Source organism: Panthera tigris, chromosome A1, assembly GCF_018350195.1.
Source record: "Panthera tigris isolate Pti1 chromosome A1, P.tigris_Pti1_mat1.1, whole genome shotgun sequence".
Classification (NCBI taxonomy): Eukaryota; Metazoa; Chordata; class Mammalia; order Carnivora; family Felidae; genus Panthera; species Panthera tigris.
The window spans coordinates 17,433,725-17,449,913 of NC_056660.1; the positions used below are offsets into that span (position 1 = coordinate 17,433,725).

At 38.1% G+C, this 16,189-nt stretch overlaps 1 long non-coding RNA gene across 1 annotated transcript; it reads right to left on the reverse strand.

Annotated features, from left to right (window-relative positions):
- Positions 1–5,095: 5,095 nt before the first annotated feature.
- Positions 5,096–15,948, reverse strand: LOC122230948. Its single transcript, XR_006207979.1, has 3 exons — positions 15,853–15,948; positions 7,275–7,466; positions 5,096–5,389 (listed from the first exon to the last, which is right to left on the reverse strand). It is a non-coding gene; the product is annotated as an uncharacterized LOC122230948 (long non-coding RNA).
- Between the last annotated feature and the right edge of the window lie 241 nt (positions 15,949–16,189).

Genomic DNA, 16,189 nt, shown 5'->3' on the forward strand with positions numbered 1-16,189 from the left:
TATAGTCAGTTTTTTAATTACAAAAAGTCTGATAGACACAATGCCTTTAATTTTCATTTCCCTGATTACTACCTCGGTTTTATATCTTTTCATACATTTATTAGCCATTCAAATCTTTCTTTTGTAAAAGGTCTGTTCAATTTTCCTGCCCATTTTTCTATTGGGTTGTCCGTCTCTCACAGATCTTCAGAAGTTTTTATGTAGTCAGAATACGATCCTCTTTTATCTGTGGCTAACTTCATTTTGCTAATATTTTACTTAGGATTGTGTCATTTATGTTAATAAAGCTTGCCTATAATTTTTCTTTCTTTTATAGTTCTTTCCAAGTTTTAGTATCAAAATTATGCTGGTGTCATAAAATAAGCTGGGGTATATTTCTTCTTTTTTCTTCTCTCTGGAAAACTTTGTATGAAATTGGTGATAATTCTTCTTTACATGTTTGCAAGATTCACACATGAAGACAAATGTGTCTACAGTGGCTTTTTTGTAGGAAGTTCTAAATTTTGGATTCAACTTCTTTATTTTTATTTGTATTTTTTGTTTTATTTTAGGGAGAAAGAGTGTGTGAGTGGGTAGAGGGGCAGAGGGAGAGAGAGAATCTCAGGTAGGCTCTACACTCAGTGCAGAGCCCAAGGTGGGACTCAATCCCACAACCCTGGGGTCATGACCTGAACAGAAATCAAGAATGGGATGCTCAACCAACTGAGCCACCCAGGCACTCCTGGATTCAACTTCTTTAACAGGTGCAGGACAATACAGATTTTCTATTAACTCTTATGTTCGCTTTAATAAGCTGTATTTAATAGGAACTTCCAATTTTATCTAAATTTCAAACTTTTGCGAGATGTTTATTTATAATAAGCTGTTTAAAATTTTTGATGTTGGAAAAGTCTTAAAAGATACTTTTTGTATTCCTGATATTAGTTTTTTATGCCTTTTTTTTTTTTTGGTGTTAATTAGAATTGTTACATTTTCCTGGTGAATTGATCATCATAAACTATCTTTCTTTTTAAACAGGAACAATTTCCCCATAAAGTCTACCTCAACATTGATACACATGCTTTTCTTCAGTTACTGTTTACATGGGATATCTTTTTTTCATACCTTTACCATCAAACTTTCTCTGTCCTTATATTTTAAATGTCAAATCATGAGCCAGAAGTAATTGGATTTTGTTCTTTAATCCACAGCGCAAACTTTGTCTTTATCAATTTAACTTTAAAGTGACTGCTGATACCTGGAGGTTTAAAGATAGTTCCTTACAATCACTGAGTTTACTAGCCCGACTATCCTCTCTACATTCGCAGTGGATAATGCTCTTCAAAGCTTATTTTGATTTGATCTGTGGGCTGTAGGACAGTAATCATTAGAAAGAAATAAAGAGTAGAAATTGAAGCCTCAGATGAGCAAAATAATAGTATGGTCTGGGCAAATTAGGTTTCAGAGTACTGAAATTACTTTTAAAAAGATACATGAACCATTGTCGATGTTTTTTGAAAACCTACTAAGAGAAGAAGTGCTAAAAGTACACGAACGCATATGGTTTTGATTCTTCCAAAGAAAAGAGTAGATTATTTTGCTCTTGTCAGCAATCTTAAGGAAAATTCTAAAATTAATGTCTGGTTTGTGAGGCAATCTTTAGAAGAAGGAATGGCGACTGCCAAACCGCAGTGTGTTAATTTAAAATTCATCTACTATTGTCTACATTTTCTTTTTCTGCAAGGATTACTAGACCATCAACACAGAAAGTGATAGATATAATGATTCTGGGACTCAACAAGCCATTTGACATAATATACAGTGGACTTGCTAGGGAAATTTGGGTTGGATAAGATTACAACTGAGTGCCTTCAAAACTGATGAATCAACGGTTGCTAAAAGTACTGATCGATTTTCTTGGCCCCATCTGGTTCACAATCTTAAGAAATGGGATGCTTATAAAATTGGTGTGTGACAAACTGTGAGAGGGGAAATATGCATTGAATGACAGAATATAGTTCAGAAGGATCCTTTAAGCTACCCTTCCATATGTAGGGGGGACAAATATAAGGTCAGGAACTTTAATCCAAATATGAAACTGTTGAGACCAGGCTTAACAGTGGTGTGTGTCAAAAGAGCTTAAGATCCTTTAGATCAAAGTTGAGAGTAAGTTCATTATCAGGCAGCAGAGCAATGGAGCCTCCAGAAAATCTATTTGACTACTACCATAAAAGTATTACATATCAAAGTGAGAATGGCGCTGGTCAGATGTACTTGGAATATCAAACTTATCTCTTCCACCCCAGTAATTTCATCACACCCACTGAAATGTGGTATCTTGTCAGAAATTCTAGAAACCAGATTCTTCACAAAGCAATGGAAAGCTCCAAAGGCGACAGAAATTCCAAAGTGAAGGAATGTAACTCGGCAATTTCCTTGGTGAGTGATGATGGTTTAGGTATCTGGAGTGCTATCATCAAAGACCAGTTGTTGGTGTGCCAGGGCAAGGTCAAATTTTACGAAGGCCTCCCCACTCCCCCCAGTGAAGATCCATAGGAAGTTGCTGACCCAACTGCAAGCAAGGGAAAGGGTAGGTATTATGTAAGTGCTTCATGGACACTGCACTTGAACTCTGTATGACTTCCTTTTCCATTACCACTATCGGCACATATACAAAAAGCTCAAGAGCACATTATATGTTTAATCCTTTACAAAGTTTTCCTTTGTTGTTTTCCCCTCTCAGAGAAGTTTTCGTCAAAAGAAGATCCACAGACCATTGTTCCTCAAGAACGATGACAGTAGTGATTGTGGTCAAATAAGTGGGCACACTTACTTAACAATATATTTTTTAGTTTTTTTTAAACCGAAGTTTTATTTGTTATCGAGTAACAGAAGAACACAATTTTTAAAGGTTTTTAACGTTTACTTGTTTTTGAGAGTGAGCAAGACAGACAGAGCATGAGTAAGGGAGGGGCAGAGAGAGAGGGAGACACAGAGCCTGATGCAGGTCTTGAACCCGCAAACCACGAAATCATGACCCGAGCAGAAGTCGGACGCTTAACTGACTGAGCCACCCAGGTGCCTTAAGAACACAATGTTTAAAAATCAGATGCTCCCACAAACTTAAATAACAATAGTGGTACCTCGCTCCATTCTTCTCCTCTTGATATGAGACCCAAATTTATTATTTTTAAACCTCTCTGGAAGCTTTTAGGGAACTCTTTTTGTTTCTGATATAGTGCATTCCCCCCCCCCCAAGTAATACACATTCTGCTTTACAACTTTCAAAATTTTGATGTCATCACTTGTCTGCTCTTTACTCCTTTTCTATTTCCTGTTTCCTTTGTTCTTGTGGTTTCTTTCTGTAAAAATCCTTTTAACTGACATTTTAACAGCAGTTAATGAGGGAGCAGGTATAAGTGTATGTGTGTTTGATCTACTGGGTTTTCTAAACATTTTCTTCACCATAGGAACTCTCTGAACCTAAAAAAGAAAAAAAAAAAAGCAAATGCTTTGTGAATATCTGAGAAGGGGATTTACTTTGTCATATTTTTATATTAGTTAGCTTTGTTACAGTAACAAATAGCCCCCCAAATTCAGCAGCCTACAACACAACAAAAATCCGTTCTATACATACATGGCATTAGAGGCTTGTGTCATCACGGCTCTGATCCACCTGCCCACTCATTCCGGGACTTGGCTGAAAGAACAGACATGGCCTAGAACATGCTATTCTTATCACAGATATGAGAGCAGGAAAGCTAGCAGAAACTTCCAAGGCATCTTGGAGCTTCTGCTGGAACGCTCACATTCCATTGGCCGGAGAATGTCACATGCCAAGCCCAAAGGCTATGTATGGGGCACGGGATGTCTGTCTCTCTCACAGAAAACACTGCATCACACAGTGATTGGCAGGGTGTATGATTCCCTTATAAGGAAGAGGAGAGTAGGTAATTGAGAAAAGAATGCCATTGAAAATTGAGAGTAAGAGTATCTACCAACGTATCACAAACTTGTTTGGCCGTGGAATCCGCCCCCCTTTTTTGTTACGTCAGTTGCTAACATTTCATAGGATTGATATTTCAGGGAACATGATTTGGGAAAATGTTTTCTATGAGAATGAAGTATTATTGATAAGCAAATAGAGTGATGTCAAGGGAGACACTTCAGAGTTTGACAGCCAAGCTTCATTTTAAATAATAGTTCTATCATTTGCTTAATCATGTGGCTTTGGGAAAGTTAATCTCTCTGAGGTGCTTTCCTCATTTGATGGACGTAATAACACAAACTCTTCAGCTTTGATGAGAGGATTAGATACGGTATGTGTAAAGTGTCTAGTATGTTATAGTATGGCATTGATAAATATTTACTGAATAAACGAATGTATGAATGAATGAGTGACTGAATAAAAGACTTTAAGTGAAGTGGTGTAATGTCTCAGTTCAGTTGAATTCGGGTTGGGTCTCTCATTTTAAGCTTCTGATGTCTTGAAGAAATTTTTGGGTAACCTGTTGATGAATCATAGTAATTACACCATTTTAATGGTGTGAATGCTCTTTAACACGATCTCTTCCCAAGAAACGTCTGCACTGTTCTTCTTGCCAAACATATTTTAAGCTTGAGTCTGCACGCACAGAGTTCCCTACATGATCAGAAAGCCCCGGGAGACAGGAATTCCCTGTGTTCCCATGGTACACTGTTGGCACATGTTCTCAGCTATATGCTATGGACATTTGGAAGTTTTTTCTTACATTTTGAGCCATGTTGTGAAATACTTTTGCTAGTTTTGTTTCATCTTATTGGATAGTTGTAAATAATAAATTTCCTCTACTGAGAGATAGCTTTGGAAAAATTCACTATGAACTCCAAATATAAAGATACATCCCATAACATATCACCTAAAAAGTGCTTTTACCTCAGTAAAAAAAATGAATGAGAAAGATAATTATGTAAGTAATGAAATGAAATACAAGTCAGAATGAAATAAGAACTAGAACAAAGAGAAAAACAAATAAAAAAGTCATCAAAATATCAGTCTGGAAACAAATCACTGGGCCACATAATGTAATTGGAATTGCCTTTACAAAATTGTCAATTCTTTTCATCAGATGTTCGACTCTGAATAATTATCAATTGCGTTGTTGAGAAAGGTGCCTTTAATTATTCCAGAAGTCTTTCCAATGCCCAAGTTCTAGATGATGGACAAATGGTGAGACATTGTGTTGTGGGAAACATCTCCACTTTGCGAACTATCACCAGCACAGTGCATCTGGCTGAGAACCTTCGGTTGTGTTTTCTTCCAGACAGAATGAGAGCCGTTGCTCTCCATGGCTTACAGGAAGCTGACTAACCCCATGTTCACATAGATGCCCCATATAGTCATTTACTGTACATGATCTTGTGGGGTGCTCTGGAAGAAATCACGTTAATAGTAAATTATTAGTACTAGTAGGTATTTTTTTTTTTAACTTATTTTGAGTTAAGGTTTCCTTGGGTGGGGCAGGAGAGGGGAAGGATAGTCAAAGAGACAATAAATGTTTATTTAAAAACTCCTTTGCTGTGGCATAATTATTCTGGCCGAACTCCACAGAAAGTCTGGGAGGCATGCCACCCCAAAGCTCGACACTAGTGCTAAATCACATGTTTGTTTGTAATGTGCATAATAGGTCCTTCCACCTTAAATTATTTGAAATAGAAAAAAATGTGAATAGGGGTTGCCTTTATGAAAGAATTTTGAAGTGCTCTTTATCGCCTTATAGGAAAAATTTCGCAGTGAAATAAAAATATCCAAAGAATCCTGTACCAAGGGAATCTGTTCTCCCATGGATTGCCTCTGGAAGTTCTTCTGTGATGGAAGAAAATGATGCAAAGTGATCCCCTAAATTAATAGGTGAGAGAACTGGCTTTCCAAAAAAGAATAAATGAGGAAGACTTCACAGACTTTAAGAACACAGGAAGGTATTTTTCAGAGCAAGCTATCTGATATTCTAGAATAGATGTTTCACTGTTAAATCAGGAAGAGATGGACCAATTTTCAAAGTTTTAAAGGTATAGCCAGTTGAATTCATTAGAATATTCCTTGGTGCCCATTTGGAAGCTCTACCTTCCTGTCATCGGCTGCCTGGCTTATCCTTCATAGCACCTTTCATTAAATGGAGAAAATATTCTGGGTTTTCATCAAAGCAAAGGGGCTGGAAGGACTAGGTAGGAAATAATTGTTTGTAGCTTAGCTTTCATCAGAGGACCTTAATGGCTTTTTGTACATGATCTTTTTTCATCTTTTCCCAAGTTCCTGCCTGAGTTAAGATAATAGATACTTAATAGTTATAGAACTAGTGGTCTATTGACCCCAGGTCTATTGACCTGCTTGACCCCAAGATCTGATGACTAGGAAATAGTTAACATTCAGTGGAACAAATGAAGAACTACAATGTCATATGTAAGAGTAGAAGTGGCCTTTGTTTCATGATAAACCTGTTTCCATTGCAATACTTGGTCTCTCTCTATTTTCATGAAAGTGAAATTTTTGTAAGGGCTAAAAATTGCAGGTACACATGATCGGCATCCATCTCAGAGGACTCTCAATGCCCACTTATGTTTAAGGTCTTTAAGAGAAATTATTATGTGCTTCTTTAAATGCCCGTCTAAATGTCTCAAAGAAAATTACATGAAAATTGCAAACTTTCAAATATCTCTCTTATAAAGGAACTCTTTGAATCAGAGGTGATTTTCCATCAGAATTTAGTCTTACATATAACTTGTTTTTAATTTCTCAAGCTTCACATCTTTTCTTAGACCTGTGTCGAAAACTTTAACAAAGGAACATTCTTTGGAAGTGTGCTTTGGACTTGTGCTTACTACAGAGTGCAGAACCAGGGGCATATTCTCAAAAGCCCAGAGATACATTTGAGAAACAATATGCAAATGGACAATGGTTTGTCCATATGTAAAAATAGAACTCTGACCCGCAACCTGCAGCTACCCGCCTAGGAAACCAACTCCTTTATCTACAATAAATAGCCTAGGAGGCCACCCTGTCACAAGTAAGACTTACAGGAAGCCAGATTGCCACCTCCAGTGACAATCCAGGAAGCTGAACAACTTCTGTAATATTCTACCCCAAATGACCAAGATCTAATTAATAATTGATCGTTTCCTCATTTTTGTCCCCACTTCCAGCTTAGGACCCACCAGAGAAAGCCAAGTATGCAACCTAAGCAATCACACAGGATGCTTCGCTTCCAGTTCGCCCGCCTCCAGCTTCCCTTTGCCAACAGCCTCCCATCAGGGCTCACCTGAACCTTCCCTTTTTCCACCTGCCTTCAGGTGTCTGCCGCATGCAAGTTATGGAGGCTGACTCCTTTGCTGTAGCGAGCTCTGAATAAACAGCCTTCGCTTTTCTCCTTTAATTGGCCTTTGTCTACTTGCGCATGTTTAACTTCTAAGAGAAGTATGACATATGACGACTTGTTCGAGCTTCTCTGGGGCTAATGAATGTGGCGAGAATGAGAAAGTCAGGGCCATATTGAAGTGTTCTATTACGAAAGTTATCAAAGATTTCGAGCTGATATTGCAGAAATAACACTAATAACGAAAGAACTGGCACTGTCTTTTCAAATGATTTGCTCTTCCCGAATACGCTTGACTGAATGGGGTCAGGATAACACGCATTGTCCAGAAGAGACCAAGTTGCTAGAGTTTGAAACAGCAAGACATACCATGACAGACTGGCAGCTGTGGCTTCCTGTTTCCTCTAGGAATGCACAATTAAAGCAAAAAAATCTGTTGCCAAAACAGAACAGCTGGAATATGAACACAAGAGGTTTAAGTTTCGCGCTTGGGCCTATAATGTCAGTAAATCAGGAACAAGGCAGCCTTGTCTATAGTACTTCTCTGTAATTTTATTTTGAACCGCCCAAGCAAGGATGAAAGGGCTGAAGTTATAATAAAAAGATGAGATAAATAAAAACCAAACGGTGTTTAAAATAATGACTAGAGTGGTCTAATAATATGAATCTATTTCTCTCACCAAGAAGTCTGTTATTAGCTGTTGTATTTTAGGAGCAGAGGTCGCAGTGCAACCAGAAAAAGGTAGAAAGGCTAAAGGCTATTGTTGCACAAAATCTCAGGGAAGAAAACATGAGAGTATTTCACTTTGGGTCGAAATGATCATATTCACTCCCAGTTATCAATTAGGATGAATGAATTGTTGAAATTAATTATTGCGTGTCAGTTCTTAGTATATATTTGCTAAATGACTGAATGACTATGCAATTAAGTCATGCCTAAAAGGATGAGAGGAGACGTTCCCAACCACACTGGGTCAAGGAGTCATTGTCAGCAAAGTACCACCAGCCTACATTTATACCGCTACCTTTTAATCAAAGTGGGCCCAACCCATTATTTTGCAGGGGCAGGCATATGCTGCTTTGATTTCTGATCCCTACTCTGTAGGTGAAATTAACCCTGATTACAGCTCATGGCACCAGGTACCTGTGTGTGAGCTGAAGCACCTGTATGCGGGTTGGGTACCAAGCAAATGAAACATCCCTGAGAAGTCCTCTGGATTCATCTGCTACTGCTGCTGTCATAAATCACCACAGCTTTAGGCAACACCCACTTATTATCTCGCAGTTTCTGCAGAAGTCCCAGAACACTGGGGTTTAGCTGGCTTTCTGCATAGTCTCAGGGTGTTGAAATTAAGGTGTCTGCAGAGCATCATCTCAGGTCCCTGTTTCCTTAATGGCTGTCGACCTGAGTGTTCCCAGCACGTAGGGCTTCCTGAATTCTAAGGTTCACAGTCCCCTTCCTCCATTGTGAAAGCCAGAAAACACAGGTCAAATCTCCCTGCTTCTGTATCTTTTCTGCTTTTCTCTTCCTCCAGTGCATCTCTGACTGCCATTTCTGTCCCTCCTTCCACTTTTAAGGGCCCATGTGATAACACTGGGATCCCCTGATAACCTAAGATCATCTATTTTAAGGGCTATAATCTTCATCTCATCTGCAAAGTCCCTTTTGCCATGTAAGGTAGTGTATCTGCAGGTTCCAGCAATTAGGGCATGTACATCTTTGGAGGGCCATTATTCTACCTACCACAGGCTTCCTTGAAACCACCAAACATAGGTATTCTGTACCTATATTGAGTGGCAACACACCCTTGCCACTGAAATCTTTCTTTTCGATGAACTGAGATAAAACACGTTCTTGGAGATCTGATTGTTGTCCCTAAAAATACAGAGCTATCAGATCATGATCTCACAGCACATGAGTTCCAGCCCCACATCGCTCTCTGTGCTGACAGCTCAGAGCCCTGAGCCTGCTTCGGATTCTGTGTCTCCCTCTCTCTCTGCCCCTAACCCACTCGCATTCTATCTCTGTCTCTCTCAAAAATAAATAAACATTAAAATAAAAAAAAAAAAATACAGAGCTATTTCTCCAGTTCACTGTGAAGCTCCCTTTGTTTGTTCTAGTCGGGGAAGACCACCCTGGATGCTTGCCTTCTATTTACATTCTTGTAAATGTGTGCAAAAAATCTTCGATAATCCCAGGCCTATGTCTATTTCTAGTAGGCCCAGTGGATTGACTGATATAATGTAGAAGGTCACATTTGAGCTGGGTCTTAAAAAGAAAATTAGGAAGTGTTGGGAGGAAATAACATTCTCGAGGCCCTTTATAGGTTCAAAACCGTGCTGGTTGCTTCACATGAGTGACCCCACTTAGTCCTCACAACAACTACTGTGTGTCCATTTTACAAGTGAGAGAAATGAGACCGAGAGAGACCATGTGATGAGTAATAAGTGGTGGCACCAAGACACAAAATTTGACTCGAAAGCCAGTGCTCTGCCCGTTTCAAGTTGGAGGAGGATGGGGGAAAGAGGAGAAATAATTATTCCAGGAAGATAGCACAGTTTCGTACAAAAGCATGTAATTGATCAGGTGTGTTTCACTTTTAGCTGAGGAAGGAACCAGAAACAATGGACCCCAGAGAGCTGGGGCTTGACTACCACCCAAGAAATGGTAATAGGAAAACCAGCAGTAGTTCTAAGTCTAGGTGCACTGCATGTATGTGTCTAAGAATTTTATTATTATTATTATTATTATTATTATCATTATTATTATTAATTTATATCCAAGTTAGTCAACATACAGTGTAATAATGATTTCAGGAACAGAATTTAGTGCGTGTCTAAGAATTTTAAATAAATACAGGACTCAGAAAATCCAAGGTAAGATTTCTTGCAGAACTTGTAAAGCTCCCAGAACAGCAGCCAGAGCAGAAATTCCAAAGGCCCAGATCACTGCATGCTTTTCTCTGGTATTTCTACTTTCATTCTCCAGCACAATCTGGAATGTCTGGAGTTTGGGAGGGGTTCTCATGCTCCTATTGTCCCCGTCTCCCTCTAGCCAACAAAAGTAAATCTAACATCTCAGAATTTGTTCCAAAAGTAGTAAAATAAAGAAAAGAACCCTTCCTGTTCCCTGCCACAATTTGGCAAAAAAGCAATATATTAGTTAGGATTCTCCAGAAAAAAAGAAGAGAGAAAGAGATTTAGAGAATTGGCTCACATGATTGTGGAGGCCAGCAAGTTTAAAATCTGCACAGTGGGCCAACAGGCTAGAGACCCAGGGAAGAATAAATGTTGTGGTTAAAGTCTGAACTCTTGCTCAGGGTAGGAATGGGAGAAAAGAGTGAAAATTAGTCTTTGTTGTATTCAGGCCATGCAAGCTGATTGGTAAAGCTCATCCACATTATGGAGGGCAATCTATTTTACTCAGGTCTACCAATTTAAATGTAAATCTCTGGGGCGCCTGGGTGGCTCAGTCGGTTGGGCGGCCGACTTCGGCTCAGGTCATGATCTCGCGGTCCGTGAGTTCGAGCCCCGCGTCGGGCTCTGTGCTGACAGCTCAGAGCCTGGAGCCTGTTTGGGATTCTGTGTCTCCCTCTCTCTGACCCTCCCCCGTTCATGCTCTGTCTCTCTCTGTCTCAAAAATAAATAAACATTAAAAATTTTTTTTTAAAAAATAAATGTAAATCTCATCCAAAAATACTCTCACAGAAACATACAGAGTACCATTTGACCAAATATCTGGGCACCATGGCCCAGTCAACTTACACATAAAATTCACCATCATAGGCAAGTTAGTACCCATTCATGTTCCATCAACTTCAAGGGCCCCACCATATTTGTGTTTTGAAATATTTTTTTTAATTTTTTTTAATGTTTTTATTTATTCTTGAGAGAGAGAGACAGAGTGCGAGCAGGGAGGGGTAGAGAGAGGGAGACACTGAATCTGAAGCAAGCTCCAGGATCTGAGCTGTCAGCATAGAGCCCCATGCGGGGCTCAAACCCACAAGCTGTGGGATCATGACCGGAGCCGAAGTCAGAAGCTTAACCGACTGAGACACCCAGGCACCCCTATTTTTTTATTTTTTTGATGGACGTTTGGTGAAGTGGGTGGAGCTCACAATATCCAACTAAACGTCTTGAAATGCCTTGTAGAGGAGAAATATCGTGGCCTCCTTCCAATTGGAATGATTCAATATGTCAGAGAATTCTATAACCCTGGGGTACAATTAGGAAAAGCTCTAGAGCCGGTATGATTCAATATTTATTTAGCTATAGCCAATAAACTTGCTCCAGAGAATAGGGGATGAGCTATATGAGGCAAAAAGTAGAGGAAACTCATATGTTTTCTGAGGCCAGAGAGGAATAGAGAGGAAAAAAATATTAAATCACCTGAACACATTTAGACATTTTCCTATACACATTTCTTGAGCACACACACAAAATCACCTGAAAAGTTTCAAGTATTTCCTTAGATAAATATACATATTTATTTATGTGTATACATATATGTATATATACACATATACATCTTACCCGGAAACATTTCTGTATTTAAATGAATATATATTAAATCTATACATTGAAATATCTTCTCATCACATATTTCAAGTAAAACCAACCTCCTACTTAATGCTAAAAATGCTAAAAGCATTCTCATTGAAGTCAGAAGCAAGATAAGGATGTCTACTCTCCATTGACACCATTATATAACTTTTTTTTTTATAGTAGGAGTAACAGACAAGTCAAGAGAAAAAACTAAGAGATAAAATATTTTAATAAGTGAGTACAAATTATCTGTTAGACGATATGATTGTAGGTCTGGAAAGAACTCAAACAAATCAACTAAAAAATTATTCATATACAATGAGAGATTTCTGTAAAGTGGCTGGGTTCAGTATGAGGGTATAAAAATGGATAGCCTTATTATATATAAGCAAATAGCAACTAGAAAAACTAAAATGGAAGAAAAGAGCCTATTTACAAGAGCAACCACAAACACACAAACAAACCCCTAGGAATAAACCTAACAAGTGATGAGTTAGATCCACGAGAAAAATATTTTAATAGTTCAAAGAAGACTTGAATATAAGGTAAGTTATGCTCTGTTCTTAGATAAGAAGACATAAAAATATCAGTTCTTTCTAACTTAATCTATAAGATATTTCATCCCACTATAAAATACAAATAGAAAAATTTTAAACTTAACTAATTCTAAAGTTCATGTGAAAAAGTAAACACCTAAGCATATCTAGAACAATTCTAGAAAAGAAAAAATAAGGAAACTAGATGTTAAAGAATTTTAAAGAAAAAATAAAGAATGTGGTACATACAAAAGACTGTTTTGAGGAAAAAAAATGCAGACACGGAGAATACAAAGAACGCGTACATAAATTTATAACATAAGTAAGAAGACACTGCACAGAGGTGAAAAAAAGATGAATTCTTCAATAAATGGAGTTTTGATGACTTGATAGCATTCTGTGAAAAAAGAAGTCAATTTTTTACTACAAAATTTCCAGGAAAATCTAACAGTAAATGGAAAAACAAATACGTTATAAAAATACTAGAAGAAAACATGGGTGAACTTTTTTTATACAACCTTAACAATATTATGTAATACCTCCTACCCCAAAAAGATTGACAACATTGACTATATTGAAAAAGAAAAGACAAAGATTGAAAAAAAAATCACCTTTTAATAGGTATGTCTAACAAAGTGCTCATTTCCTTAATATCCAAAGAGCTATAAACCAAGAAGGAAAAAGTCAATAATTACATAGAAACTTGTGTGAAAATATTGAGCAGTCCTCAGCAAACTAACAAAACTACAATTCAAAACTCTCAGGAAAGAACATTTTTCACTTCTCAAATTAACAAAAGTCAAAGTTTGATGAGACGTTGAGTGTGGAGGGAATGAAAACTGGAAGGAGCACGTCTCTGCTCTAAGTGTGTGTTGTTGGACGCTGTGGAGGTCATTTGAATGCAAAATGCATATTTCTTTGACTCAGCAGTTTCGTTTCTCGGAAGTTATCCTACACATAGTCTCTCACATGTGCACAAAGACATTGTCGAAGGATATTTATTACAGCACTGCCTGCAAGAGCAATTTGTTTAAAAACAATATAAATGTACATCAATAAATATCTGTAAGTCAACTACAGTCCACCCACACAATCAAATACTAGCAGATATATATTTAAAGTTTATTTATTTACTGAGAGAGAGAGAGAGAGAGAGAGAGGGAGAGAGAGAGAGAGGGAGTGCTGAGGCAGGACAGAGAGAGAGAGAGAGAGAGAGAGAGAGAATCCCAGGCAGGCTCCACACTCCAGCATGGAGCCCGATGTGGGGCTCGAACTCACGAACTGCCAGTTCATGACCTGAGCTGAAATCTAGAGTCAGATATTTAACTGACTGAGCCACCCAAGCGTCCCACTAGTAGATATTTTTTAAAGTCATTTCTATATGTCCTAACACGGGATCATTTCTAAAATATAATAAGTGCAAAAACCAAGACTTGGAAACGTATGTACAAGAAGCATGTGCATGTAAACGAAAGTCTGTGTGATTGTCTGGTGCAGGTGCAGTGTATATATAGAGAGCGCATCCTGGAAAGGACGATGCTCAAAAAACTGGGTGTAACAATGAGAAACCAAGGACTGTGGAATAAGATGGGAGGAAGTGACTTTTTACTACAGTATATTATTTTGTACCTTTTAAAGTTATGCTCCATGTGTATACATTACTTCTTCTAATGAATAAATCAATTCGAAGTTATTGGAAATTTTATGGATGGCTAATTCACAAAATCAAACTAAAATAAATGCTATTATGGCAATAGGACCTACTGACTGTAATATTACATATTCTGTTCATAGCATCTTTGGAGAGCTAAATCCTGGATATAAAGTCTTCATATGTCTATATGTGTATGTATATTTGATATAAGAAAACTTGAGGGAAAGGGGTCAAGCAAGACATAGAAACTTTTGGACTAAGAAGTGTGGGAATGATTTATGATTTGTTTATTCAAAAATGAATAGAACAAAATCATATGTCAAGCAGCGGAAATGACAATATAAAGGAGAAAGGAAAACCCTTATTTCTTGCATGCGAGTCACTTAAAACTTACTGGACTAATAAGTCCAATATAACAAGAAAGACAAAAAAATTAATAGTAGCACAGATTACAATAATTTGTAGTGGCTCAACCAACACCAAAAGATTAAAGAATAAGAGAAGTTTCACAGAAGTTAAAATCTTGACCTTGGTTTTCAAGACCTCACTAACTCCCTTGTAAAGAACAAACTCTTCCAGCTCCAAGAGCAGTTCTCAGCTACTGCCAAAAGTTCCTGTGACCCCCAAGTGCCCACATAGTTTCAGTAAGCTGGGAATATTCTGTTCTGACCTTGCACATAACATGCATGTGCAGCTGTCAAACAGCCAGCAGCTCAGCCACAGAGGCCAGTCTGTAGGAGGGAGAATGAGTTCCATAAATAGTGCCTAAATGCTTCATGAAACACTTTGTAATAGTTACCAAGAACATCTCTTTGGGACTCCAAAGGCTTAGAATAACAATTGACTAAAGATATTCTGATCGGTAACACGAGTGTGGAAAAAGTTCCAGACCATTAGAGCTTATCTTTACGTATAATCCATCCTTTTCGGGGGGATTTGTAACTTAGTAGAGCAAAAAGAATCTCTAAAATACTATTTCCAAAAGTCTTTGGCCACCCCCTACGTTGATTTACACATTCCACTGACTTGCACATATTCTGCTTAGACCTGACAGTTATTAAAACCTTGGACTTTGGTTTAAAATTTGGCTTGTAAGGAAGTGCCATCAACAGTTCATTTAGAATTTGAGGTTCTTTTCCAAAGATTTGAAAAGATTCAAATATAATCACCTCAGATGTGTAGATCAGGGGTCAGCAACCTATGACCTGTGAACCAAATCCGGTCCACTGGCTGATTTTGTAAATAAAATTTTTGAAGCATAGCCGTACCTTTTGTTTACATATTGCCTATGGTGGTTTGCACAGTGTAAAAGCCAAGTGGAGAGGTTGCCATGGAGACCATAGGACCCACAGCCTAAAATATTTACTGTCTGGTCCTTTAAAAACAAAGTTTGCTGACCCCTGATTGAGATTCATGCAGTTAGAGCCTGAACCATCCAAGAAAACTTTATTCTTAATGATGTGATCACATCAGCAACAATTACGATTCTCACTTTGATGATAGCTAAGGATTTGAAACAGGACAGGCTTGGGTTTCAGTCCTACCTATGGTGCTCTTGCATATTTTAATCAAGTTACTTATTCTCTTGGTGCCTATTTTCTCATCTGTAATACAGGGATAATCGCATACATAGTGCAAGATTATTGTGAGAATTTTTAAAAGATGCCATTTATCATAGTCACAAGGTAAGGTAAAGAGGCCAATGGGTTAAGAATCCAATTACTATCTCGAAGGACATACCTTTTTGTGTGTTAGTTTATTGGGTTTAAATCAACAATGATTGTATTACCTCAAATTTTGTGGTTAAGAGATTCAGGCAGGGCTCAGCTGAGTGATTCCATTGTCCCTGACGGTATTGACTAGATGGACTGGTCTGTAGGCTTCAGATAACATCACTCCCATGTGAAGGGTAAGTGACCGACCAGAGGACAGCTCAGGACTCCAGAAAGTATTCTAGAGACAAAGACTTCTTATGACCTAGCCTAGGAGTCACACAGTGACACTTCTGCCACACTCAAGCAAGCCTCTGAGGCCAGACTCTCCCCCTCAGTGGGAAAAGTCACAGAGAATTTGTGGCCATCATTAATCTACTGAGACTTATTTTATCTGCATAAAACAGTTTCACT